The 27,059-nt window shown below is 33.9% G+C and overlaps 1 pseudogene; it reads right to left on the bottom strand.

The window, feature by feature from the left end:
* Nucleotides 1-552: 552 nt before the first annotated feature.
* On the bottom strand, nucleotides 553-2,081 carry LOC119626158 (importin subunit alpha-1 pseudogene; annotated as a pseudogene).
* Nucleotides 2,082-27,059: the final 24,978 nt, after the last annotated feature.

Here is a 27,059-nt window from a genome sequence, read left to right as displayed (position 1 = left end):
TTAATATATTCTCTTAGGATTTTTTTTGTAAACAGTCTTATTACGTACAAAACATAATAAATTTGACTTCTTTCTTTTTTTTGAAGTAAAGGGAGGACTTTAATCTTTATAGGACACTGTGAGATATGAAATTCTATATAGAAATAAGAAAACCATTCAGAATACAAGCTTCATACAGTATGTACAATTTGGAACTGTTCAAGTATAGTTTCAGCATAAAAAGTGGTATAATAACAAACCCTATTTAAAAAGAGTTCTTAGTAGAGAAACAGTAAAACAAGCTATTCCAAACATAGTACACGACTTTAAACTATAGCAAACATAGTGCACAACTTTAAACTATAGCAAACACAGTGCACAACTTTAAACTATAGCAAACATAGTGCACAACTTTAAACTATAGCAAACATAGTGGACAACTTTAAACTGTAGCAAACATAGTATACAACTTCAAACTATAGCAAACATAGTGCACAACTTTATAGCAAACATAATGCACAACTTTAAACTATAGCAAACATAGTACACAACTTTATGCCTCAGTTACATGATCTAAATGTTAAAGGTCCCAGGAGTCCCCTCCTGAACTTGGAAGGTACAGCCCTCAGAGGTAGTTTCTGGTCCAACAACTGATCTTCCTCTTCCTCTACCAGGAAATACTTCTCAAATTAAGCTTAACAAAGCCTTACACACAGACTCATTTTCATGGTTTTGTGGAGCTTCAATTTTTTCCAAGCCTCCACATTCTTTACTCATACTAGGTTTCTCGGTTTCACCTAGTTTCTCAGCAGCCTGAAAGATATTTGAAATGGCATCCAGGATAACCAGAATAATCTTGCTATCTCTTGCTGTTAAGAGTTTCATCAGTGGTTTTATTGTGCCGCAATGAATGAGGTATACGATCTGTTCAACTGTTCCACCGCTGGAATAGTTGGTCACAGACCCTGCAGATTCCTTTTTTTGTCTTAAAATCTGCCTTAGAGAGTACATTGACGAAGAATGAAACTAATCCATGATACAACTTGCTGTATCTGGTCCTGGTGGCCAGCTGTGATGTTTGACTGTTAGTTTTGGAGTTGATTAGCAGCCTGGGAAAGATGGTGAGTGCTCCTGCATTGATCACAACCTGAGTCTGTTCATCTTTACCAGTGACAATATTACCAATGGCTCTTAGTGCTGGAGTCACAAATGGCAATTCAGAAGCTCCTAGAGACTTCACCAGTTGGGACAAAACTCCTGTTTTCATGACCATATGAATTCATTTATTTGGACCATCAGAAAGGTAGGGAATAACCCAGCAGATATCTGCTAATATTTCTGGATCATCGTGACACAGGAATCAAACTAAGGTAGGAAGAATTTGCTCAACAGAATCTAAAGGGGGTGTGAGTATTCTTGTTGTGGCAAAGGTTTGAAAATGTCCAAGTAAGATTATGTAAGTAACCACATGCTAAAGATGACGTATCAGGAACTGCAAGAAGAGCCAACAGCCAACAGACATAACCAAGTCTCAGAAAATGGAACCATCACCTGCAATGTTTCCTAGAGCCCATATAGCTTGTTCACTGATGTGAATGTGGGGAAATGCCAACAGAGAAATGAATGCTGGGATGGCACCTCCGTCTACCACAGCCTTGGTCTGTTCTGATGCCCCAGAAGCGATGTTGGTGAGTACCCAAGCAGATTCAAACTGAATGGGACTGCAATCCATTCTTCCCAAGAAGGACAGACATGTTGGAATCAACCCAGCCTGGATTATATTGTCTATGGGGGACTGGTTTTCTCTAGAAGGTAGTTTCCTGGCAGCTTGAGTAGCTTACAGCTGACTTTCCCACATTGTTGTTATTTATACCTTGGACAGTGTCATCAACAGATAAATTTACATTATGCTGGTTGTTGCAGTTCTTGTGCAGTGGAGAAGTAGCATCATCAGGAAATAAGCTTACATTTCTCCTTCTTAGCTTTCCTCAGCTCCACATTGACTTCTATTCTGTGATGCCTCATTTCTGTACTGTCTTTTCTTTGTTCTTGAATCTGTTAAGTCCGGCAGTTGGTGTATTAGCATTCTTATTGGTGGGCATGAATATGAGACAAAGGGAAAAAGCTTCAAAGGGGGCCCAGGTTTCCATGGGAGGCAACAGAGGCCTCAGCAGTTGAGGGGTGGCTGAACTAAAATGTCCACCTCAGTGTAGCCCAAAGACCATGTCAAATTTGACTTACATCTGATGCTAAGTCACTTTCCCTTGCCTCATGGTTTTTGAGTTGTGAGCATGTCTCTGCCTGTGACATTAAATCTTGTGGAAGCAAAGCCAACAGACGGGCCAGGGAGATTGTTTGCTGTAGCTGAAGAGCAGTTGAAAGCCCAGTGGTATAATGATGAGTGCTTGATGAAGTTGGGGGCCTCTTCAACAGATCATGGTTAGAAAAGGATCTGAGCTTTCTTCCTTTTTTAATTTCCTTCCAAATACAGTTCTCCAGCTTTCTAGTTGATTCTGTAAACTCTCCAATATCCTTCGAATTCATTCTTTTTCTGTGTGAATTAACTGCATTCAGTTTCAATTGTCTACAACAAGGAACCCTGACAGGGTAGAGAGTAGGGTGGAGGATGGTGATGAAATAAAATAAAAATTTAGAAAGCAATCATTACATTTAGAGGAGCAAATAATTTTTGGATTAGCTAAGTAGAGGAAATAGACGAGAATGACTGATCAGGAAAAATAAGAGAGGGCTTTCAATTAATAATCTCGGATTTAAAAAATAGCCACGGGCTTTATGAGTATTGATAATTTTTTAAAAATAAAAGTATGAGTTGACAAAGCTAGTCTTAAAAGACTGTAAAAATGAAACTTTTTTAAACTTTCATTTCAGTGCAAATTGAGAATGACTTGATAGGGGTCAAACACCTGCTTTGGATCCTGCAGGGCTCCCTGCACTGAGCATGCCGGCAGACTGGAAACCTACTGCTGCTAGCATTTGTGAGCTCCCACTTCCACCTTTTAAATGTGTGGAGTGGAAGAGACCAGAGAGAGAGGATTTTTCTGCAAAAAGGTACCTGTGTGTTATCTGTCGCCTTCCATGAGGGAATTGCATGGAATGTGTCCTGGGAACTGCAATCGAAGGTCCTAGTAGAGAAAATCTAAAAAACAAAACAACAGAACACAAAAGTGCTTTTCAAAGGAGAAGTGAGTTGAAACAAAAGAGTACTTGTGCATTCATTGCATCCAGAAATAGGGACTCTTCTATCAGCCCTGTGACACGCTTTGCTTATCTCTAATTACCTTTTCTCCCAGTACTGTCCCTCAAGGTGTCAGTCAGAATAGCCAGGACCGGGGAAAAAGTTGAATGAGGAATAGAGGAGCAAAAAAGCTCTCACCCTCATTGCAGGCACAAGCTTTATGAGTTCCCTGTCTGGGGCATGGGAATAGAACAAGGAAAATGAAGGTATATAAATTGTGGTGGACCATATTGAGACTGTTTGTGATCAAAAGGGCCTAGAAAATTGAGAGGAACTGCCTGAAACTTGTGGCAGATGTAGCCAAGGAATTAGTTCATGAGCTTGTTTGAAGTTGAATGGAGGAAAGAATAAAGCTGTTTTCTGCTTTTCTCCTACTGAATCCAGCTGATTCAATAAAATATGACATATTGTTGTGTGAAGGGGAAAGAGTCCAGTATGAGGAGACATGGAAAACAAGAAAGTCAGAGGATAGAATAACAGCTAGCAAGGAATGAGTTTTAAAAACCTAAAGCTTGTGATAAAATTGAAAGGAAAAGGACAGATGTGAGAGAGATTTAAAGAGATAAAATTTTTGGTGGGGGATGATGGCTAATAGGATGGAGTAAGAAGATAGAAGATTAAAAGATTAGTTTGAGTTTTCAAGCCTGGAATATTGGTGACACCATTTATAAAAATAGAGTAATCAAAATGATCTTAATATTGGGAAAATAAAGGAATAAAGGAGGAAAAAATGAATGTGCTTTGGGAAGTAACACTAAAAAAAAAAGAGAAAAATTCAGAGGCCCTTGGGTCTCCGAAACAAAATAGCAACAGGTAGGATTTCATAGAAGATTGTGAGATAGTGAAGAGGGGAAATAGTTTACCACAGAATGTATATTATCTCCAAAATGCTCACTCCTGAATAACAACAATCATCACAATTTTTATCATTGGTGCTTTGGGGAATACTAATAAATTATTGAGGGCTTACTATGTGCCAGGCATCATGGGAGTGCACTAAATGTACCATCTCATTTAATTTAGGACAACATTCTTTAGTCTGCAGTGCTATTATACTTATTTTATAGAAAAGGAATAGGAGACAGTGAGTTTAGGGAACTTACTGAAGTCAGTTAATTATTATCAATTAAAGATTCTGGTACTGATTATGTCCCAAGGGAATAATCAGATATGGAAATGATCAATTTCCAAAAGAAATAAGCAGATAAGATCATACACAGACATAAAGGTAGAACAGAGAAACTTGGGACAACTAGTGGGGTTGGAGGTGGGGCAAGGGTAGAAAACCTACCTGTCGGTTACTATGCTCACTACCTAGATGACAGGATCATTCATACACTGAACCTCAGGAACATGTAATTTACTCATGAAACACACCTGCACATGTACTCCGTAAACCTAAAATAAAAGTTGAATTTGAAACTTGCCTGTTAATTTCTTGTTTTTAATAATAATAATGTATTGTGGTTTTGGCTCCCATATCCTGATTTTGCATGCAACTATTTTCTCTGAAACCTATCTTCCAATCTCCTTTTCTTAAAAAAGAAAAAAAAGCTTTTAATTTTAGAAGAGTTTTAAGTTCACAGAATTATCATGAAGATAGTACAGAGAGCTCCTGTAGACCCCACACCTGCTTTCCTCTATTATTAACATCATACATTTGTATATTAGGCTTGTTACAATTAATGAGCCAATATTGGTATATTATTTGCATCTAAAGTTCGTACTTCATTCACATTTTTCTACATTTTTCCTCTAATATGATTTTTCTGTTCAGGATCCCACCCAGGGTACTGTGGTACATTTAGTTGTCACAGCTTCATGAAGCTTCTATGTTGTGACAATTTCTTAGACATTCTTTGTTTTTTATCATCTTGACAGTTTTGAGGAATACTGGACTGGCCAGTTATTTTGTCAAATGTTTCTCAATTTGGATTTGTTTGATATTTATCTCATTATTAGACTGGAATTATGAGTTCTTAGTGAGGAAGACCACAAAGATCAGGGGCCATTCTCATCACATCATATCAAGGGTACATTCCATCTACATGACTTATCTCTGTTGACATTGACCTTGATTATCCGGCTGAGATTGTGTTTGTTAGGTATCTACACTACAAAGTTACTTTTTAATTTATTCCTTTTCATATTATATGTTTTGGAAGAAAGCCAGTGCATGCAGCCCACACTAAAAGCAGTGGGGAGTTATGCTCCCTTTCCTTGAAAGCAGAGTATCTACAAACATTATTTGGAATACTTCTGCATGAGAAATTTGTCTGTACACCTTCATTTATTTATTTGTTCAACTATTTGTTATATCAATATGGACTAATGGTATTGTTTATATTTTGGATTATAATTATTTTATTGCTCAAATTGTTCCAGGTTTTGTCATTGGGAGATTTTCAGTTGGTTTTTGTATCTTTGGCTTACCACTATCATTTTTGTGTGTGAGTACTTTCTTATTTTTCTGGCTTTGGGCTCATCTTGAATTTTTTTTTTTTTTTTTAACCATAGTCTTAGAATTAACAATGTCTCCAAGGAGCCCTGGTTCCTTTTATTGTATAAAAGCAATTAGCAGTATCTGGACACTAGGTGTGTTCCTTGCTTTCTGTGTGTCATTGCTTCTGAACCCTCTTAAAGAATAGAACAAGGAGATGTATGTGTATGTACTAACCCATGTATATGCCCATATCTATAATGTTTTCTATGTTTAACCATCTGTAGCTATATTAATTAAGCATGAGTTTGTACTGATATCTCCAACTCAAATCTAGTACCACATTGATCATTTTAGCCTCCTTTCTTGCTTATCTGTAACCTTCTACTCCAATCATAAGAAATCTAACTTTCACCATTCACCATTCATAAATTAATTTTTCCATTCCAGTATGCATGAATAGTGGTTCAATAATTGTTAACCCATACCCTTGGGCAAAAGAAACCCGTTATCCAGTAGAGTATATACAGTGCTTATGAACATTTCATTTTGCCTCTAGTCTTAAACAACCCACTCATTTCCAAAGTTACTTAGATCAACATCTCACTCTCTCACTCCCTTCAGTGGGGATTCACACATTTGTAATAAATTTTGATGTTTTTGCCATATTCTGCATTTCATTCTGACATCTGCCAACTTCCTGAATGATTGTTTTAAAAACTGCTTACATTATAGTTTACTTTTCATTCTGTAGAGCTCTATGGGTTTTGCTTATTGCCATGTATTCACCATTACAGTATTAAAAAGAATGGCTTCACTGCCCTAAAACATCCTCTGTGCTCCACCTAATCAACATTCCCGGGAACTTTTTTTTAATATCAGTCACTTCAGTTCCTTGAAAAACGCTCAAAACTTGCAATTTGTCTTTGTGTGTGTGTGTATTCAACATGCACACATATGTATGCTACTGCATGCCAGATATTTTGATAGGCCCTGGCATGAAGAAAGGATCAAGAAAGGTAGTTTTCTATCTTCATGAAGCTTACATACCAGTGGAGAAAATTGCTTTTGTGGCATCTATTATAAATAGAACAGATGTATAGCATATTATGATTTTATGTTATGAGGAAAACATGATTTAATCTTTATAAGGTACTTATAATAATCCCAGGTGTATAGTTGGTAGTCAGAAGACATGAATGTCATCTACCTTCACCACTCAAGTGATTTATTTATTGAACTTGGATTGATTAGTACCGTCTACATGGGAGTGGAATGTGTCTTAGCAAGCATCATGGGTTATGTTTTCCCATTTATCCCAATACTGGGTATAATACATTCATTTCACAAGGATGTGTCCAGTACTAGGGTTATTCCAGGTTCTGTAACAATGTTAATCTCAGTATTATTAGAGTGAAGAATATGTAAAGAATATGGAAGGAAGCAGTTGTAAAGTTAGATTGGAGGCAAATTGTGATGGCCTTATTGCCTTACTAAGTTGTGAATTACACTCAATTACATATGATGCGGTGGGAATGCAAAGATGATCAAGATCCAATTCTTGACCTTAAAATCATGGAATCGAGCATGCACATAAATTATCACTCCTCGAAGCAAGTTGTGAAAGAATGGAGGGATGTGTAATGGGGGCAGTGCTGAACCTAAGATAAGTATGGAATGAGGCAGGCTTAAGTTTCCATACCAGGACATTGGTGTTACAGTGTGAACTGCTTTTTAAAAGCCCAGTCCCTATGGTGTGTTTGATTGTAGATAGTCCTGCCAAGTTTGGGGGTAGGAAAACATATTGTGCATGAGGGCAGCTTTAAACTGTTACTGGAATTTATACATTAGAACATTTTATCATTTTAATTCATCTTCTTGAAATGTTTATAAAATTTATAATTTTACAGTTTTTATACAAGTAAATATAGTTTTTATTTATATAGTTCTTATATTTTTAAAATATAAAAAAACTACAAGATAATTATACCCACAGAAAGTTCTAGATAGTATGTTTAAAAGCACTTGTATATATCATTCAAGTTTAACAACTTGTGTTATTTACTACATTTGTCCAGTTTAAAAATAACATTAAACTCTTCAGTGTACCCATATGTTTTTATTCACTCCTCCCTCCCCAGATATAATCATATGATCATCATCCTGAGGCTGGTGCTTATCATTCTCTCACATGCTTTTATACTCTTCTGTCATAAATATTTATATAGAAAGAATATATAGAATTGTACTGAAAATTATTGTTCTAAAAATAGTATATTGTAAGTCTCTTTCTACCTTATTCCTATGTTTTTTTGAGATCTCTTCATGCTGCTAATTGTGAAGTAAATGTTAATTTTATAATTCATTTCCCTCTTTGCTAGATGCATAGTTGGTTGATACATAGATGGTTTTCTTTTTTTAGAGAAAGTATATCTATAGCAAATCATCTTATGTATATTTTTCTGTGCTCATGTGCAGAATTTTTTCTAGACCATATATCTAGGAGTGGAATTTTCTGAGTTTTAGGCTATGCACATCTTCAAGTTTCCTGCATATCATCACATTGCTTTTCAAAATGGTTGTTCTGATTTACAATCCCACTGGTAGTGTATAAACATTCCTTTTGTTAGACAGCTTTGCCAAGATCTAAAGATTTTGACAACATATGTGTGAAATCTTATTAATTTGTAATTTCCTGATTAGTGAGTAATGTATCATTTCATGATTTTGTTGGACATTTGAGTTCTGTTCTGTGAATTGCCCATTGAGATCCTTTATCCACGCCTTTGTTGGATTGATCATCTTTTAAAAATAGGCTCATAAAATGTCTTTAGGTATTCTGGATTTGAATCCTTTGCAATTTATGATTATTGCAAATATTTCCTTTAACTTTGCTCTTTTTTGTAAAGAGTATTTTCATATTAATATAGTATTTAAATATATATATTTTTACTCTTAGTCTTATACTTTGTCTATCTTGATAAAGAAATTATTTTCTTCATTAGAATAAAAACAATTCATCAATTTATCTATATTTTTTCTTCTTCATTGTTTTTGGTTGACTTTTCCCTTAAACCACTGATTTATTTTTGTATAGCATGAGGTAGAAATCTAGTATTTTTTCTATGTGGATAAATAATTCTTCCAGATGAATTTCTTGCATGTTTCAGTCTTTCCCACAGATTTATGTCAAAACTACTATGTATATCTGTTTCCATATATATGTAAGTCTACAGTCTCTATTCTCATTTTATTACTTTTTTTTTCCATTCATGAGCCGATAACATGTTGTTTTAATGACTCGGACATTATAGTGATTCTTGATATCAAGTAGAAAAGTAGCTACATTATCCTATTTTTTCTTCAAAATTGTCTGATTAATCTTGGTACCTTTAGTTTTCATTTAAATTTCAGGATCAGACTGTCAAATTCCACGTACACTTTTGTTGGGATTTTATTGTTATTGTATTGATTTTGGTGATTTATTTATGAATACCGGCATTTTTGATAGCCAGTCTTTCCATCCACAAATATGCTACATTTACTTAAACCTTTTACATCCTCTAATTATGTTTCACAATTTCTTTATAAAACTCTTGTGCAATATTTGTAAAATTCATTCCTAAGTGCTATATAAATTTGTTGCTATTATAAATGGAATCACTCTCTCCATTATGCTTATCTATTTGTATATCTCTGATGTATAGGCATGCTATTGATTTTTATGTTATTTATGTATACATACGGTAAACTTGTTGAGCTCTGTTATTAGTTCTAATAATTTTTCCATGGGTAATCTTGAATTTTCTATTCAGACAATTATATCTCATGTGGAAAAGGGCAATTTTGATTATTTCTTTTCAATTTTTATAGTTTCATTTTTAAAAAATTTTACTACACTGGCTAGAACTTAAAAAAATCACAGATTTTCAAATTTTGTAATTATGGTTATAATAGAATAGTTCACAAGTTTTAGTAAAATTAGTCTATAATAGTATATAGATATAATGTGTTTTAGAGGTAGAAATTATTATTTTTCAATGGTGTTTTGTTTATTTAGTCTTAAATTTAACTGTTTTATTTCTTCTTGAATCAGGTTTTGTAATTTATTTTTTCCAGAACTTATTTCATGTTTTTCATTTCATGACAATTCATTGTTTAAACATTGATTTCTCATTCTATAATGTATCCCTATTGTCCCTTCTGATACTGCTTATTGTGCCTTTTTGCTTTATCAATACTTGTAGAGATTTATTACTTCTTAAAAGTTTCTCTAAGAAACCACCTTGTTAATATTATTCCTTTATCATTAATATGATTTTTATATTTGTTCATGTTTTTCTTCTATTTTATTTATGTATAGTATTTTTTAGTTTTTGCAAATGAGTACTTAAATTTATACTTTCGGACAGTAGGTCTTTTAGCAGTTATACTAAAACTGAAAACAATAAAGTTAAATATTCCAAGTTTAGAGGGAATATATTTGTCAATTTACAGTTTTTGTTAAGCTAAAATATATTTCCAGATGAGGGCAAAATGTAGACATTATCAGGTATGCAAAGGCTGATAGAACGTAGAGCCACACACTCTCAACAAGGATATAATTAGTAAGGAAGTAAACTCATTGAAAAACCATGAGTATAAGAATAATGCTATGATTCATAAATTGACTTTTTAAGAATTCAGTAAATTTAATTAAATATTGGCATTAGGAAAACTATTTTCATACTTAGTGCTAATATGTTTAAAGTCGGTTATATTTTTCTAATCTTTTAAATTTCTTTCTATAGCTAGAGTTCTTGCTTCATTTCTCCTTGATTTTGTTCTCTTTTTCAATTAAAAAATTATGTTAATTTTTGTCCCTCTTTTAGTGTTCTAGAAAAAAAAAGAAATATATATATGTATATATATTTATATGTATATATATATGTATATATGTGTGTATATATATATGTATATATATTTCTTTTTTTTTTTTTTTTTTTTTTTTTTGAGACGGAGTCTCGCTCTGTGCCCAGGCTGGAGTGCAGTGGCCGGATCTCAGCTCACTGCGAGCTCCGCCTCCCGGGTTCACGCCATTCTCCTGCCTCAGCCTCCCGAGCAGCTGGGACTACAGGCGCCCGCCACCACACCCGGCTAGTTTTTTATATATTTTTTTAGTAGAGACGGGGTTTCACCGTGTTAGCCAGGATGGTCTCCATCTCCTGACCTCGTGATCCGCCCGTCTTGGCCTCTCAAAGTGCTGGGATTACAGGCTTGAGCCACCGCGCCCGGCCAGAATAGGTATTTTAATGGTGGGACTATAAATTAATTTATCTAGAATGAATCAATATTCTGATAGTTAATTTGTTTGGCTTTCTTTCTTTTCACTAACTTTATAAAATGTATTTTCCTTTGCAGATTTATTTTTGCTTAGAGGATTTTTGTTTCTCCCCTTTGTTTTCCCTATCTTTTGACTTTGATTTCACCCTATTTGGGCTTCAGGACTGCCAGTCCAGAGTTAGACTCTATAATGGTGGTTGGTGGTCCTGTTTTCTGATAGTATTTAAAATGGTAAGGCTGTGTTTCTGTGTGGCGGGGGCCAGAGCTCCCTGCAAGCCGCTGTGACTTCACCATTGCTTACTACTTTGGGTTTTTGTTCACAGAGATGTTTTGGGTTCACAGAGATGCTTAGCTTATTTTCGAATCAGCTATGTGCTTTTAGTTTTCTTTTTTTGTGCTTTATCTATTACCATTATGTATTTCAAACACAGGGTTTAAAAATATGAATTTATTATGTCTTGTTGACTATAAGTGTTTGTATATCTTCAGTAGAATATACTAAGCATAACTTCAACTTTTCTTCACAAGGTAGGTAATTTGTGTTTGAAAATTAATTATTGTATCATGCGATAGCACAGTTGTATTCTCAAAACATTTTTAAAGTAATTTCCCTTTCCACTAAATAACCTCTAGTCAAATCACTAAAAGCTGCTTATTTTACTTCCTATGTATTTTTCAAATTTATACTCTCCTCTTTAGCTATTGTTTCTGCCTAATTCAGACTATCATGAGATTCCTAATTTGTCTCCCTATCTTCAGGTCTGCCTCCAAAATATATATCCCATAGGCTCCTTCAGGTCTGATCATTTTATGTCTCCTCTCCCCCAGGTGGAGGTCTAGCTTCCTACTGAGGCACACAAGCCTTACATGGCCTGATCTGTTCCCATCTCTAGCCTTCCAAATCACCTCGGTTCCCCACATGCCTCCTGCACTTCCTTCTGCCCATAATTCTGGTCAGTCTTTCCTTTTCCTGAACAATCCTACATATCTTTCAGTATTGATGTCAGGTATTCTTCATTAAACTCCCAGACTGAGCTAGTTTTAAGCTTTGTTCAGTTTTGTGCACCAATGTTTGAGTTACAAAAAAAGTTGCAAAGATAGTACAAAGAATTCCTGTAAAATCTCCACCCAATGTTAGTTTCCTTAATGTGATTATCTTATATTACTGATATATTTGTCAAAACTAAGAAACTAATATTAACATTGATACATTACCATGAACTAAACTCCATTTTTTTTTTCCAGATTGCAACAGTTTATCCGTTAATGTCTTCCTGTTCTAGAATCCAATCCAGGATACTGCATGGCAGTCCTCCTGTTACAGAATCCAATCCAGAATACCACACTGCATTTAGTTGTTATTTTTCTCTACTTTCCTCTGATCTGTGACAATTTATCAGTTTTTCATTGTTTTTCTTATTCAGATTTGTAACCCAGCAACTAAATTAAGTGAGAAAATATGCAATATATTATTCTGGTTTTGGTAGCTTTTCTGCATTCTCATTTTGCTATTTGCCCTTTATTTTCTAACTGCTACTAAAAATCGCTGCTTTGCACTGCACACAAATGATCTGGCTACCAGTCCCAGCAACTTTACCTCTGGGCTTTATGTTGGCTATTTCTGACTCACAGGCCTTTTCCATTTCTTCTGGGTTCACAGTAATTTCCTGGATGAATTTAATTAAAAGGTTTAGGCCTAAACCTTTTAATTAAATAATTAATTAAATTAAAAGGTTTAACCTTTTAATTAAATAATTAATTAAATTAAAAGGTTTAACCTTTTAATTTAATTAAAAGGTTTAGGCCTAAACCTTTTAATTAAATAATTATTAATAAAGTAAATAAGATTAGAGATTACAGAACTGAGAATCTAAAACATTTCAGAGGCACCATTCGACATAACATCAAGTGATAAGATGGGATTCCAAAATTTCATGGAGGTCTAGCAATGTAAATGCTGTAGATTTCATGTCCACAAGATGAGAAGACAGCAGACCCCTTTCAGTACTTAGTACCACCAGCTCCTTGCTGGCCATAGGATGGAATAACAATGCTAAGGAGTGTCACTTTGTACAAGACAAACTTCTTTTAGGAGTTAATGCTAATATATGGACTATGACCTTAGATCAAATAGCAGTGAGAATGTGCCCCAGTGGGGTGCATATGACACCAGGACCAATAATTCACTACTGGATTTGAGGGAACAGCATAAAGTAGGCAAGAGAAAGGATTTTGAAAATATCTGCGTGCAGTTCTGTAGCTTTAGGCTTAGATTGTTCACTCATCTAAATACTACCTCCAAGCCCTGTAAATGATAACTTTGTCCTAACAGACACACTTTTAGACAAAGAATCTCTAGTTTGGATGTTTAACTTTTATTCCCTTGAAGTCCTTAATGATACTTAAGCTTGCCATGAAAACAATGAATAAAAAAATTACTTGTCCTAACTGGATACAGAAAGTAATTTTATAAATTTGCTAACAATATTCTAACAGACTTTTCACATTATCCACTTTATAACCCTTTGACAAAAATACAATTTAGATAAATCACAGCTTTGGAAGTACCTGCAGCTGAGAAATACAATACCAAAGATTATAGGGTTTTTCATGAACGTCATCCCCAAAGAATTACAGCCAAATTATTTAGAACCTGTGGGGAGAAATAAAACTCAGGGTTGCATTTATATGTAATTTTATTGTCCTGAGGCCAGGCTGACTACAGAGAAACAAAGGCGTTTGCTCAAGATAGATGGTGGCCTCTTGGACAATACCTGTTAGCACAGTGATTGGTACAGTTACAACACCCTAATGATTATATAATTACATGCACACAAGTTAAAAGCCAAATCTGGAAACCTTGCACACCAACACCAGACACATAATTCACTACTAGCTCTGAAGGACAATCATTTGATTCTGTCTTTTTTCCTTGTAAATGTAAATGGCAGTCAAATCCCCCATACCTTACTGACTAGTATAGAGCCTTTCCCAGAGGAAGTAGATGCATGGTGAGAATTTTTAATTTAAAAAATTCTGTCTGGGCACAGTGACTCACTTCTACAATCCTAGCACTTTGGGAGGCTGAGGTGGGAGGATCACTTGAGGCCAGAAGTTCGAGACCAGCTTGGGCAATATAGTGAGACCCTGTTACTACAAAAAATAAAAAATAAAAAATCAGCTGGGTGCAGTGATGCGTGCATATAGTCCTAGCTACTTGAGAGGCTAAGGCAAGAGGATTTCTTGAGCCCAGGAGTTTGAGGTTGACTAATTCCACTGAGTATACATTCGTGTCCTTATTTACCATCTCAATATCTTGTCTGGTGGACTGTCTATTCAAATCTTTTCCCCGTTTTTTGTAAATTTTTATTATTCTTTATATATTTAGGATATATATCTTTTATTAGATGTATGCTTTGTAAATATTTCCTTCCAGTTTGTGACTGGTCTTTTAATATCCTTGGCAGCATTTTTCAAAGAGCAGAAATACATAATTTTGATGAAGTTTGAGTGGCAAGTTTTTATTTGATGGATCATGCTTTTGGTGGTGTATATGTATCTGTTAATATTTTTCTATCTCTAAATCAAAAAAAATTGTAATGTGTTTTTCTGTAGAAGTTTTGCATTTTTCAGTTTTTTATTGTAATAAAAAGATACAACATGTGATCTACCCTATTAACGCGTTTTTAAGTGTACAGTACAGTGTTGACTATATGTGTACTGTGGTACAACAGTTCTCTAGAACTATTTTGAGTGGGTAAAACTCTATGCCTATTGAACATCAACTCCCCATCCTTTCTCAGCCTGGAAACCTCAGTTCTACTCCTATGAGTTTGACTACTTTAGATACCTCATATGAGTAGAATTATGCAGTATAATTTGTCCTTCTGTGACTGGCTTGTTTCACTTAGCATATCTTCAAGTTTAATCCATGTTGTTGCCATTTGACAGGTTTTCCTTCTTTTATAAGGCTAAGCAATATTTCATTGTATGCATATACTACATTTTCTGTATTCTTCAATGGACATGGAGGTTGTTTTCACCTCTTGGCTATTGTGACTAATGCTGCAATGAACATGGAAGTGCAAATATCTCTCCAAGATTCTGTTTCAAATTCTTTTGGAGAAATACTCAGGAGTTGAATTGATAAGTCACATACATTGTACTTATATGTATATAACATAATATATATAATTTTTTTGAGGAACATACATACTGTTTTCCACAGTGGCTGAACCATTTTATTTTTCCATCAACTGTGTAAAATAGTTTCAATTTCTCCACATTTACACCACTTGTTTCTTGTTTTGCTTTTGCTTTTGATCATAGCCATCCTAACATGTTTGATTTCATATCTCATAGTGGTTTTGAATTACATTTCCCTGATGATTAGAAGTAAGAATCTTCTCATATACCCACTGGCCATTTTAGTGTCTTCTTTGGAGAAATGTCTGTTCAAGTTCCTTACTCATTTTTTAATTGGGTTATTTGGAGTTTTTTGCTATTGAGCTGTAGGAGTTGCTGGTGTACTTTGCATATTAATCACGTATCAGATATATGATTTGGAAACATTTTTTCTAGTTTTGTAGGTTGCCTTTTTGCTCTGCTATTTCCTTTGCTATATAGAAGCTTTTAAATTTATATAGTCCTAGTTGGCTATTTTTGTATTTTTTGCCTGTGCTTTTGGTGTCATAGCCAGGAAATTATTGCCAAGATCAATGTTATAAAGCTTCCTCCTATGATTTCTTCAAGGAATTTTAGAGTTTCACATCTTATATTTAAATCTTTTAGCTATTTTGAATTATGTACCTGGTGTGATATAAAGGTCCAATTTAATTATTTGCATGTGGATATCCCATTTGTCCACCACAATTTGTTAAAGAGATCATCCTTCCCCCACTGTATGTTCTTGGCATCCTTGTCAAAAATAGTAGACCCTATATGCATGAATTTATTTCTGAACTCTATTCTGTTCCATTGGTCTATGTGTCCAGTTTTATACCAGTACTATACTATTTTGATTACTGTAGTAGGTTTGCATTATGTTTTGAAGTCATGAAGTATGATGCCTCCATCTTTGTATTTTTTCCTCAGCATTGTTTTGGTTACTTGAGGTCCTTTGTGGTTACATCTAAATTTTAAGATTGTTTTTTCTGTTTCTGAAGAAAAAGTTATTGGGATTTTGATAGAGATTGCATTGAGACTGTAGATTACTCTGGATATTATGGGCAGTTACACAATATTAAGTCTTCTAATTCATGAACATTGGGTACCTTTCCATTTATTTGTGTCTTCTTCATCTTTCAGAAATAATTTCTAGTTTTTAGTGTATGTCTTTTATCTCCTTAGTTAAGTTTATTCCTAAGTATTTTATTCTTTTTGATGCTATTGTAATTGGCTTTGTTTTTATAACTTTCCCTTTAGATTATCTGTTCTTAGTGCATAGAAATACAATGAATTCTGTATGTTGATTTCGTGTTCCGCTACTTTAGTAAATCATTTTAGTAAATCAAATCATTTCGTGTTCTGCTACTTTTAGTAAATCATTTCGTGTTCTGCTACTTTAGTATTTTAGTGAAGTCTTCAGGATTTTCTGCAAATGAGAGCATGTCCTCTATGAACAGAGGTAATTTTACTTATTTCTTCCTATTTTGATGCCTTTTATTTCTTTCTCTTGACTAAATCCTCCAACTAGGACTTCCAGCATTATGTTGAATAAAAATGGTGAGAGTAAGCATGCTTGCCTGAGTTCTCATTTTAGTGGAAATGCTTTCAGTTTTTCACCATTGAGTATAATGTTAGCTGTGAGCTTTTCATATATAGACTTTATTCTACTGATGTATTTTTCTTCAATACCTAGTTTGTTGAATGCTTTAAAATGAAAGGGTGTTGAATTTTGTCACATACTTTTTCTGCATCTATTGAGATGCACATGGCTAAAAAAGCACTTGTTTTTTTAACCTTTATTCTGTTAATGTGATATAGTACTTGATCGATTTTCATATGCTGAACTATCCTTGCATCCTTTTGATAAATCTAACTTGGTCATGGTGTATAATCCTTTCAATATGCTGTTGAATTCGGTTTGCTAATACTTTGTTGAGGATTTTTGCATCTATATTAATCAGGGATATCAGCCTGCAGTTTCTTTTCTTGTCCCATGTATAAAATGGTGTTAAAAGTAGTGTCTCCTTTACATTTTGTTTTTTTGGAAAAAATTCAGAATGACTGGCATTAATTCTTATTTAAGTGTTTGGTAGAATTACCCAGTTAAGCCATTTATTTAGTCCTGAATTTTTTTTTTTTATTGGGAGGTTTTACTAATTCAATCTCCTTAACTCATTATTGGTTTGTTCATATTTTCTATTTCTTCATGGTTGAGTCTGAATGACTGAATGTATCTAGGAATTTATCTTTCTCTAGGTTATCCAATTTGTATATACTTGTTCAAAGTAGTCTCTTAAAATTCTTTTCATTTTTGTGGCATCAGTGGTAATGTCTTCCCTTTCATTTCTGATTATATTAATTTGAGTCTTCTGTCTTTTCTTAGCTAGAGTTGATCTAGCTCAGGTTATGTAAGTATTGTTGATGTGTTTTAAAAACCCAGCTCTTAGTTTTATTAGTTTTTTTTCTGACGTTTTCTCTATTCTCTATTTAGTTTATTTCTGCTCTAATATTGATTATTTCCTTGCTTCTGCTAACTTTGGGCTTAGTTTATTCTTCTTTTTCTAGTTCCTTGAGGTATAGAGCTAGGTATGTATTTGAGATTCTTCTTCTTTCTTAATGAATGCTTATTTCTATAAGTTTCCTTCTTAGAGCTGCTTTTGCTGCATCTTACAAGTTTAGGAATGCTGTATTTCATTTTTATTTGTCTCAAATTATTTTCTCATTTCCCCTTTGATATCTTGTTTGAATATTTGTTGTTCAAGAATATGTTGTTTCCACATTTTTTGAATTTTACAGTTTTCCAACTGCTATTGATTTCTAGTTTCATTTCATTATAGTCACAAAAAATATGAATATTACAGTGTTCTTAAGTCTATTAAAACTTATTTAGTGGCTGAACATGTAATCTATTATTGAAGAATGTTTAGTGTGCACTTGAGAAAAATGTATATTCTACTTTTATTGGTTGGATGTTCTGTATATGCCTTTTAGTTCTATTTGGTCTATAATGTTGTTCAAGTCCTCTATTTACTTATTCATCTTCTGTCTGGATGTTCTATCCATTATTAAAAGTGGGATTTTGAAATATTTTACCATTGTTCTATTGCTATCTATTTCTCTCTTCAGTTTGACAATTTGATTATAATGCATTTCATCATGGACTTCTGTGGCCTCTACCAAAAGTTAATTTAGATTTAAGAACATGTGAAAGGACATAAAAGATAGTCCACACAAATAGTGACCAAGAGAGCAGAGACGGCCATACTTATATTAGACAAAATAGAGTATATGTCAAAAATTGTCACAAGAAATAAGGAAAGACATTTTATAATCAATAAAAGGGTCAATTTACCTGGAAGACATGACAATTTTGAGAAAAGAATCAAAACATGTCACTACCAAAAATAAATAAGTAAATAAAAATAAAAGCAATGAAACATGGAAAAAGAAAGGAAGAGAAGGAAAGAGGGACAAGACATAATAAAGCTATAAGACAGACAGGAAACAACTAACAAAATGGAAATAGTAAATCCTTCCCTATCAGTAATTACTTTATTTTTATTTTATTTTATTTTATTTTATTTTATTTTATTTTATTTTATTTTTGAGACGGAGTCTAACTCTGTCACCCAGGCTGGAATGCAGTGGTGTGATCTTGGCTCACTGCAACCTCTGCCTCCCGCATTCAAGTGATTCTCCTGCTTCAGCCTCCTGAGTAGCTGCGATTACAGGCTCCTGCCACCATGCCCAACTAATTTTTGTATTTTTAGTAGAGATGGGGTTTCACTGTGTTGGCCAGGCTGTTTTTTGAACTCTTGACTGTGTGATCCACTCGCTTTGGCCTCCCAAAGTGCTGGGATGACAAGTGTGAGCCACCACACCTGGCCAGTAATAGCTTTAAATGTGACTGAATTAAAGTACCATATAAAAGACGTAAAGTGGCTGAATGGATGAAACCACTACCAAAAGTGAAAAACGATTTAACTATATGCTGTCCACACTTTAGTATTTTAGTTTAATTTTCTTTCTCTTTCTTTCCTCTTTTTATTCATTTTGTTAATTGTCTTGTAACTTTTTGGCCTTTCATTTCCTGTTTCTGTTTTTCTTTGTTTTCCATCAATTTTTTTCATAGTGACATATTTTGATTCCTTTTGAATTTTCTTCTCTGTATCTTCTATAGGTATTTGATTTGTGGTTACCATGGAATTTATATAACACATATAAAAGGTATAATAATCTATTAAAAGATGATAAAAATGTAACTTTAATTGTATATAAAATTAACTCTTTTACTCGTCCCACCACACCTGATATATTGGTATCACAAATTATGTATATTTACATTGTGTGTCTATTGGGGGAGCCAGCCCCCAATATTTCAGTGTAGGTTCTTTCTATTTTCCCTAAGTGTTGGCTGGTCTGAGAAATAAAGAGAAAGAGTACAAAGAGAGAAATTTTACTGCTGGGCCTCTGGGGGTGTCATCATGTATTGATAGGACCATCATGATGACCCTGAGCTGCAAAACCAGCAAGTTTTTATTCGGGATTTTAAAAGGGGAGGGGTGTATGAACAGGGAGTAGGTCACAAGGATCACGTGCTTCAAAGGGCTATAAATATCACAAGGCATAGGCAAAATTAGAATTACTGATGAGGGTCTATGTCCAGCTGTGCACGCATTGTCTTGATAAACATCTTAGCAGGAAACCAGGTTCAAGAGCAGACAACCGGTCTGACTAGAATTTACCAGGCTGGAATTTCACAATTCTAGTAAGCCTGAGGGAACTGCAGGAGACCAGGGCATATTTCAGTCCTTATCTCAACCGCATAAGACAGACACTCTCAGAGTGGCCGTCTATAGACCTATCCCCAGGAATGCATTCCTTCTCCAGGGTTGTTCCTTGCTTGGAAAAGAATTGAGCGATATTTCTCCTACTCACATATCTGTCTATAGGCTTTCTGCTAGAAGAAAAATATGGCTCTATTCTGCCCGACCCTGCTGGCAGTCAGACCTTATGGTTATCTTCCCTTGTTCCCTGAAAATCGCTATTATTCTGTTCTTTTTCAGGGTGCACTGATTTCATATTATTCAAACACACATGTCTTACAATCCATTTATACAATAGTGGTCCTAAGGTGATGTACATTTTCAGCTTACAAAGATAACGTGATTAAGAGATTAAAGTAAAGACAGGCATAAGAAATTATAAGAGTATTGATTGGGGAACTGATAAATGTCCATGAAATCTTCACACTTTATGTTCTTCTGCCTCGGCTCCAGCTAGTCCCTCTGTTCAGGGTCCCTGACTTCCTGTAACATGTGTCCATTAATATATATTTATAGTTATAGTTTTTTATACTCTTGTCTTTTAACTTTTATATCATAATTAAAAGTGATTTATGAACCACTAGTATAGATAGTATTACAGTATTTTGCATTTGTTTATATTTGTATGTGTTTCTATATGTGTGTACATGTGTGTGCATATATATTATACACACAACTTTATAAGTGAACTTTATATTTTCGTATGCCTTTGTGTTTCTGTCTAGCATACTTTCATTTCAACTTGAAGGACTCCCTTTAGCATTTCTCATAACGCAGGTCTAGTAGTAATAAACTCTCTTAGCTTTTGTTTGTCTGAAAAGTCTTTTTATCTCTCTTTCATTTTTGAAGGACAGTTTTGGTAGATATAGTATTCATGGCTGAACTTTTTTCTTCCAGAATTTTGACTACATCATCTCTCTTCTGTTCTGTAAGATTTCTGCTGAGAAATCCACTGATAGTGTTATGGGGGATCCATGATATGGATGAATCACTTTGCTCTTGTTGTATTCAAAACTCTTTTTGTTTTTGACATCTGACAATTTTATTGTTTCTCAGTGATGACTTCTATTTATCATAGTTGGAATTTGTTGGACTTCTTGAATCTGGGTTAATTTTCTTACCCAGAATTGAGACATTTTCAGTCATTATTTCTACAAATAAGCTTTCTGAACTTTTTCTCTTTCTTATTCTTCTCCTTCTGGAATTCTAATATACTCCAAATGTATGCTGGTTTATTTGATTGTGTCTCTTAAGTTCTTGAGGCTTTCTTCACTCTTTTATTTTGCCCCTCTGAATGAATAATTTCAGAAGAAATTATCAATTTCTTAAACTTCTTAAAGTTCTCTGATTCTTCTACTTGATCAAGTCAGCTGTTGAAACCTTTCCAGTGAATTGAACAATTTAGTTATTGTATTCTTCAGCTTAAAAAAAATTTCATTTGGCTCTTTTAAATTTTTAAAATCTCTTTGTTGATATTCTCATTTTGTTTACACATAATTTTCTTTGGGTCATTTATGGTTTATAATGATTAGTTTGAATTTTTTGTCAGGTAGTTAATAGACCTCTGTTTCTATAAAGCCATTTTCTGGAAATTTGTTTCTTCAATTCTACCATCTCTTTCTACATGTGCCTCATAATTTTGTGTTGGATCCACCCATTTAAAAAAAAAAAACACCATTTCCATTCTCTATGGACTGACTTCATACAGAAAAATACTTTCACTAATTTGCCTAGCTTCAGATTCTGGAGCTGCTCTGCGCTTTTCTGTGGATGCAACTCTCTGGACTTGGACATGTAATTCCCAATTAGAGGGATCTACTATTTCCTTTGTTTTGATTTGTTTTGTTTTTAATAAAGCATGTAATTTCTTCCTTTCTCTGGTGTTTATCTCTAGTACTTTACTACAGGTTTTCTTGGACTACCAGAAGCCACTCAAATCTCTTCTATTCTCAGACCCCTGTCCTTCTAGAGTATGTCAGGTCCTATCAGTGCTTTAAGATAGGTGAGACAAAACTAGGCCCTTGAACAGCAGCTCCCCCAAAAAGCCAGAACATTGGATGCATGTTCCAACTATTTCCCTCCTCAGGGAGAAGTCAGAATTTGGGGGTTTCTCCCACTTGTTTCATGCTGAATTGTCAGGAGTGACGGCTACAAGTGAGTGCCTGCCTATCCAAACCATTTCCTTTTGTCTCAGCAGCTTCCTACCTGCACCTTTCTTAGTGCTCAGATTCAGGCAAGACAGAAACCAGTCCCTTAGCAGCCCCCTGGAAGGTCTGGTCATTGCACATATATTTCAGTCTTCTCTCCCATTCTGTTCCCCCAGGGAGAAGATTGGACCTGGGAGTTTTTTTCCTAATTGTGCTGAGCTGACTTGCAGGAGGGGCTACGGTAAGTGAGTACAAACATTTTCTGTTGACATGAATGCAGCTATTTTCCCATCATCTGGGTTGCAAAAGTCTCTTACCTGATTTCTGGATTTACCATAAAAGGAATTGGTCCATGTGCTGTTGAATCAGTGTCTCTGTGGGGAGAGACAGACAGTCAGGGGCTTCCTATTCCATTATCTTGCTGATATTATTGTTTTAAGTTTTGCATTTATTCTTACAACCCATGAGTTAGTTTTTAAAAAATGCAATTAGATAAACAGGGAAGTTGTTATTCTTCTTATTTATATGGATAGTCAGTTGTTTAAGAGATTATCAATTGTCCACTGAAAACAGCATTGAAAAAATCAGTATTTGTGTAAGAGATTGTCCTTTCTCTACTGAATTGCTGTTGTATTTTTTTCCTAAACTTAAGTATGGGTCTATTTCTGAACTCTTTGTTCCACTGATCTATTAGTATGTCTTACTACAATATGACACTCTCTTGATTACTATAGTTTTATGATATTTATTGAAGTCAAGGAATATAAATTCTATAGATTTGTTACTTTTCTGTCAAAGGAGTATTGGCTTTCCTAGACCTTTTGTATTTACATGTGAATTTTAATGCCGGTATGTCAGTTTCTACTTTGATTGAGATTATGATGACTCTGTAGATCCATTTTGATGAGTTGACATCTCATTACTATTGTGCCTTTGTACCATTAACACAGTGTAGCTCTCCACTTATTCACATCATCTTTGATTTCTCTCAAGAATTCAGTACACATTTTCGGCACATATGTTGTCAGATTTATTCCTAAGTATTTCATATTTATTATATTATTGTAAATTTTAAAAATAATTGCTTACTGTTCCTTGATAATGTATAGAAATACAATTGATTTGTGTTTATGATCTTATATCTTACAATTTTTTCAGCTGACTTATTAGTTCTAGGAGCTTAATTTTTGTAGATTCAATATAATTTTTTACACAGTTTTTAAAATAATGTGTTTGGTTTTGGTATCAGAGGAATACTGTCCTTATAGAAAGTTTGGAAATATTCTTTTCTCTTCAAATTTATGGAAGAGTTTTTGTACAATAGATATTATTCCATTCACAAATTAGAATTCTCCATAAAGCTAAATAGATCTGGAGTCTTCTGTGTAGGAAAGTTTTACACTACAAATTCAATAATAGGTATTAAGTACTCATGTTATCTATTTCGTCTTTTGTGATCTTTTATAGTTTGTGTCCTTAAATGAGTTTTTCTATTTCATCTAACTTGTCTAAATTGACATAAAGTTATTCACAATTATTCCCTTATTGACCTTTTAATATATGTGAAATTGCATATTGAGACAGTTATGTCATGTCTCTCATTCCAGATATTTGTAATTTGTGTCATGTCTATGTTTTTCTAATCATTTTAGGTTTCATTTTTTTCTTTTTTTACTAATTTTGTTTTCCAAAATAAAAACTTAGTGCTATAAATGTATTTATCTATATCTATAGATTTAAAATTTATTGCATCCCACAATCACGGTATTTGTGTTTTGATTTTTATTTAGCTACTTTTTCAAATTTCACTTCTATTTATTTTGACCCATTAATTGTTTAGATTTCTACTATCTAGTCTTAATATTTGGTGTTTTGCTTTGAATAGTCAATCTTTTATATACTTAAATAATAAGAAATGATATATTTTATATTTACCCTGAAGTTAACCTTTTCTGATGTTGTTCATCATTTTGTGTAAATCCAGATTTCTATCTGGTATCATTTTAGTTCCACCTAAAATGTTCCCTTTAGATTTCTTGTATTGTTGGTCTTCTATAATAAGTTTTTAAAGTTTTTGTATTTTGTTAAAAAAATTACATTTAGTAAAGTAAAGGTATTATTTCATTGTCCTTTTGCTAGTCTTATTTCCAACAGAAAATCTATTTTTATTTTTATCTTTATTTCTGTTAGATAATGTGTCTCACCCCTGCCCCCACTACTTCCCTTTCCCAACACACCACCAGCTTCTTTTAGAATTTTTCTTTATCACTAGCCTTCAGCAATTTAATTTTCTATGACTTTACACAATTTTATTTATTTATGTATTTATTTATTTGTCTTTTGTACTCATTGAGCTTCTTGAAACTGTGAGTTTATATTTTTTACCGCATTTGGAAAATTATCAGACATGATTTATTTTAAAAACTTGAATAATTTTCCCTGCTTTATCCTCCTTCATATATTTCATTCAGACATGTGGACATTAGAATTCTGAAGTTGTCTGAAAACTCATTCATACTCTGTTGTTATATTTTTAGTCTTTTCCTTCTGTTTCATTGTGGATTATTTTTAATGTTATCTTTTTATGTTCATTAATATTTTCTTCTTCAATGTTTATCTTCTTTTAATCTCATCCATTATGTATTTCATAACAGACATTTTAGTTTTTTATCTCTAGACATTTGATTTTGGTTATTTAAAGAAAATGATTAAATGTCATTTTGAAAAACTGTTACATCTCTAAATGTAAAACCCAAAACTATAAAAACTCTAGAAGACAACCTAGACAATACCATTCTGGATATAGGCATAGGCAAAGATTTCATGACAAAGATGCCTAAAACAATTGCAACCAAAGCAAAAATTAACAAATGGGATCTAATTAAACTAAAGAGCTTCTGCACAGCAAAGGAAACTATCAACAGAGTGTACAGACAACCTACAAAATGGGAGAATATTTTCGCAAACTATACTTCTGACAAAGATCTAATATCCAACATCTATAAGGAACTTAAATTTACAAGACAAAAACCAACTCCATTAAAAAGTGGGCAAACAACATGAACAGACACTTTTCAAATGAAGACACACATGTGGACATATATATATATATAAAAGCTCAACATCACTGATCATTAGAGAAACGTATATCAAAACCACAGTGAGATACCATCTCACACCAGTCACAATGGCTATTATCAAAAAGTCAAAAAGTAACAGATGCTGGAGAGGTTGTGAAGAAAAAGGAACACATAAACTGTTGATACGAGTGTAAATTACTTCAACCATTGTGGAAGAAAGTGTGGCAATTCCTCAAAGACCTAAAAACAGAAATACCATCTGACCCAGCAATCCCATTACTGGGTATATACCCAAAGGAATATAAATTATTCTGTGTAAAGGCACATGCACACATATCTTCATTGAAGCACTATTCACAATAGCAAAGACATGGAATCAATGTCGATGCCCAACAATGATAGACTGGATAAAGAAAACATGGTACCTATACACCATGGAATACTATGCAGCCATAAAAAAGAACAAGATCATGTCCTTTCAGGAACATGGATGGAGCTGGAGGCCATTATCCTTAGCAAATTAACGCAGGAACAGAAAACCAAATACTACATATTCTCACTTATAAGTGGAGGCTAAGTGATGAGAACATATGGAAGCATAAAGGGAACAACACACACGGGGCTTGTTGGAGGGTAGAAGGTAGAAGGAGAGGGAGCATCAGGAAAAATAACTAATAAGTACTAGGCTTAATACCTGGGTGATAAAATAATCCGTACAACAAACCCCAATGACATAAGTTTACCTATATGACAAACCTGCACATGTATCCCTGAACTTAAAATACAGGTTAAATTTAAGAAAAATGTTAAGTCTTTACTTAACTTGCTCAATATTTGTTTAACCTTTGTGAATATATAGAATGTTTACTTACCTATTTCTACTAATTCTATCATCTGTAGAATTTTTGGCTACATATATAAACGTCATATTTTCCTCCTTCTTTGCATGCCTTATATTTTTTTTTGTTGGATCTCAGACATTGGATATTTTACCTTTTACAGTGATGGATATTTTGTGTTCCCATAGATATTCTTGAGCTCTGTTCTAGAATTCAGTTACGTTACTTGAAGTTTGATCCTTTTGAATTTGGGCTTTATGCTTCTTTTTGGGGCTATAGCATTGTTTAGCACTAATCTTGCTCAATCTGTGATACAAGTCTCTTCTACAATTCTCTCTGATGTTCTATGAATTATTGAGATTTCTAGTATGATTGCTATAAGCAGAAACTCTTCTTGACCTTGTTTGAGTTGTGGTTATTTTTCCATTTATTCCTTTCAAATGGCTCTTTTTCCAGGCCTAAATAATTTTTTTACACAATTGTGCTCATTACTACTTAGCTTACAATGCAATAGCAACTCCTGCAGATCTCTGAAGCATGCGTATATTCTCTCTCCCTCTTTCAATGAATCTCTTTTTTCTCCAGTGCTCAGCCCTGGGAACTCTAGCCACCTTGACCTTCCTGGACTCCTAACTCTATCTCTTCAACTCAGAGACATTGCTGGTACCTGGGTTCCCCTCCCTTGCACTATGGCTGGAAATCTCTCTCCAAACAGTAAAGTTACCATCCTTGGGGTCATCTTGTTTATTTTCTATCTCTTTGTGGCTACTGTTCTATGTTGCCTGATGTCCCAAATATTTACAACTATTGTTCCCTGTATTTTGTCCAATTCTTTGTTTCAGGCAAGAGGTTATATCTAGGCTCTGTTACTCCATCTTTTCCAGAAGCAAAAATCAGCACAAGAACTTCTAATAATATATTTTTTCTGTAACTACTTATATGCATTTTGTAAGTGAACTTCCATACAAAAGTGTGGACATAAGAACAACTACTTTAACTGAGG

The sequence above is a fragment of the Chlorocebus sabaeus genome, chromosome 21 (genome assembly GCF_047675955.1).
Source record: "Chlorocebus sabaeus isolate Y175 chromosome 21, mChlSab1.0.hap1, whole genome shotgun sequence".
Lineage (NCBI taxonomy): Eukaryota > Metazoa > Chordata > Mammalia > Primates > Cercopithecidae > Chlorocebus > Chlorocebus sabaeus.
The sequence above is the reverse complement of the archived record's forward strand: the minus strand, read 5'-3'. Positions and strand labels throughout refer to the sequence as shown.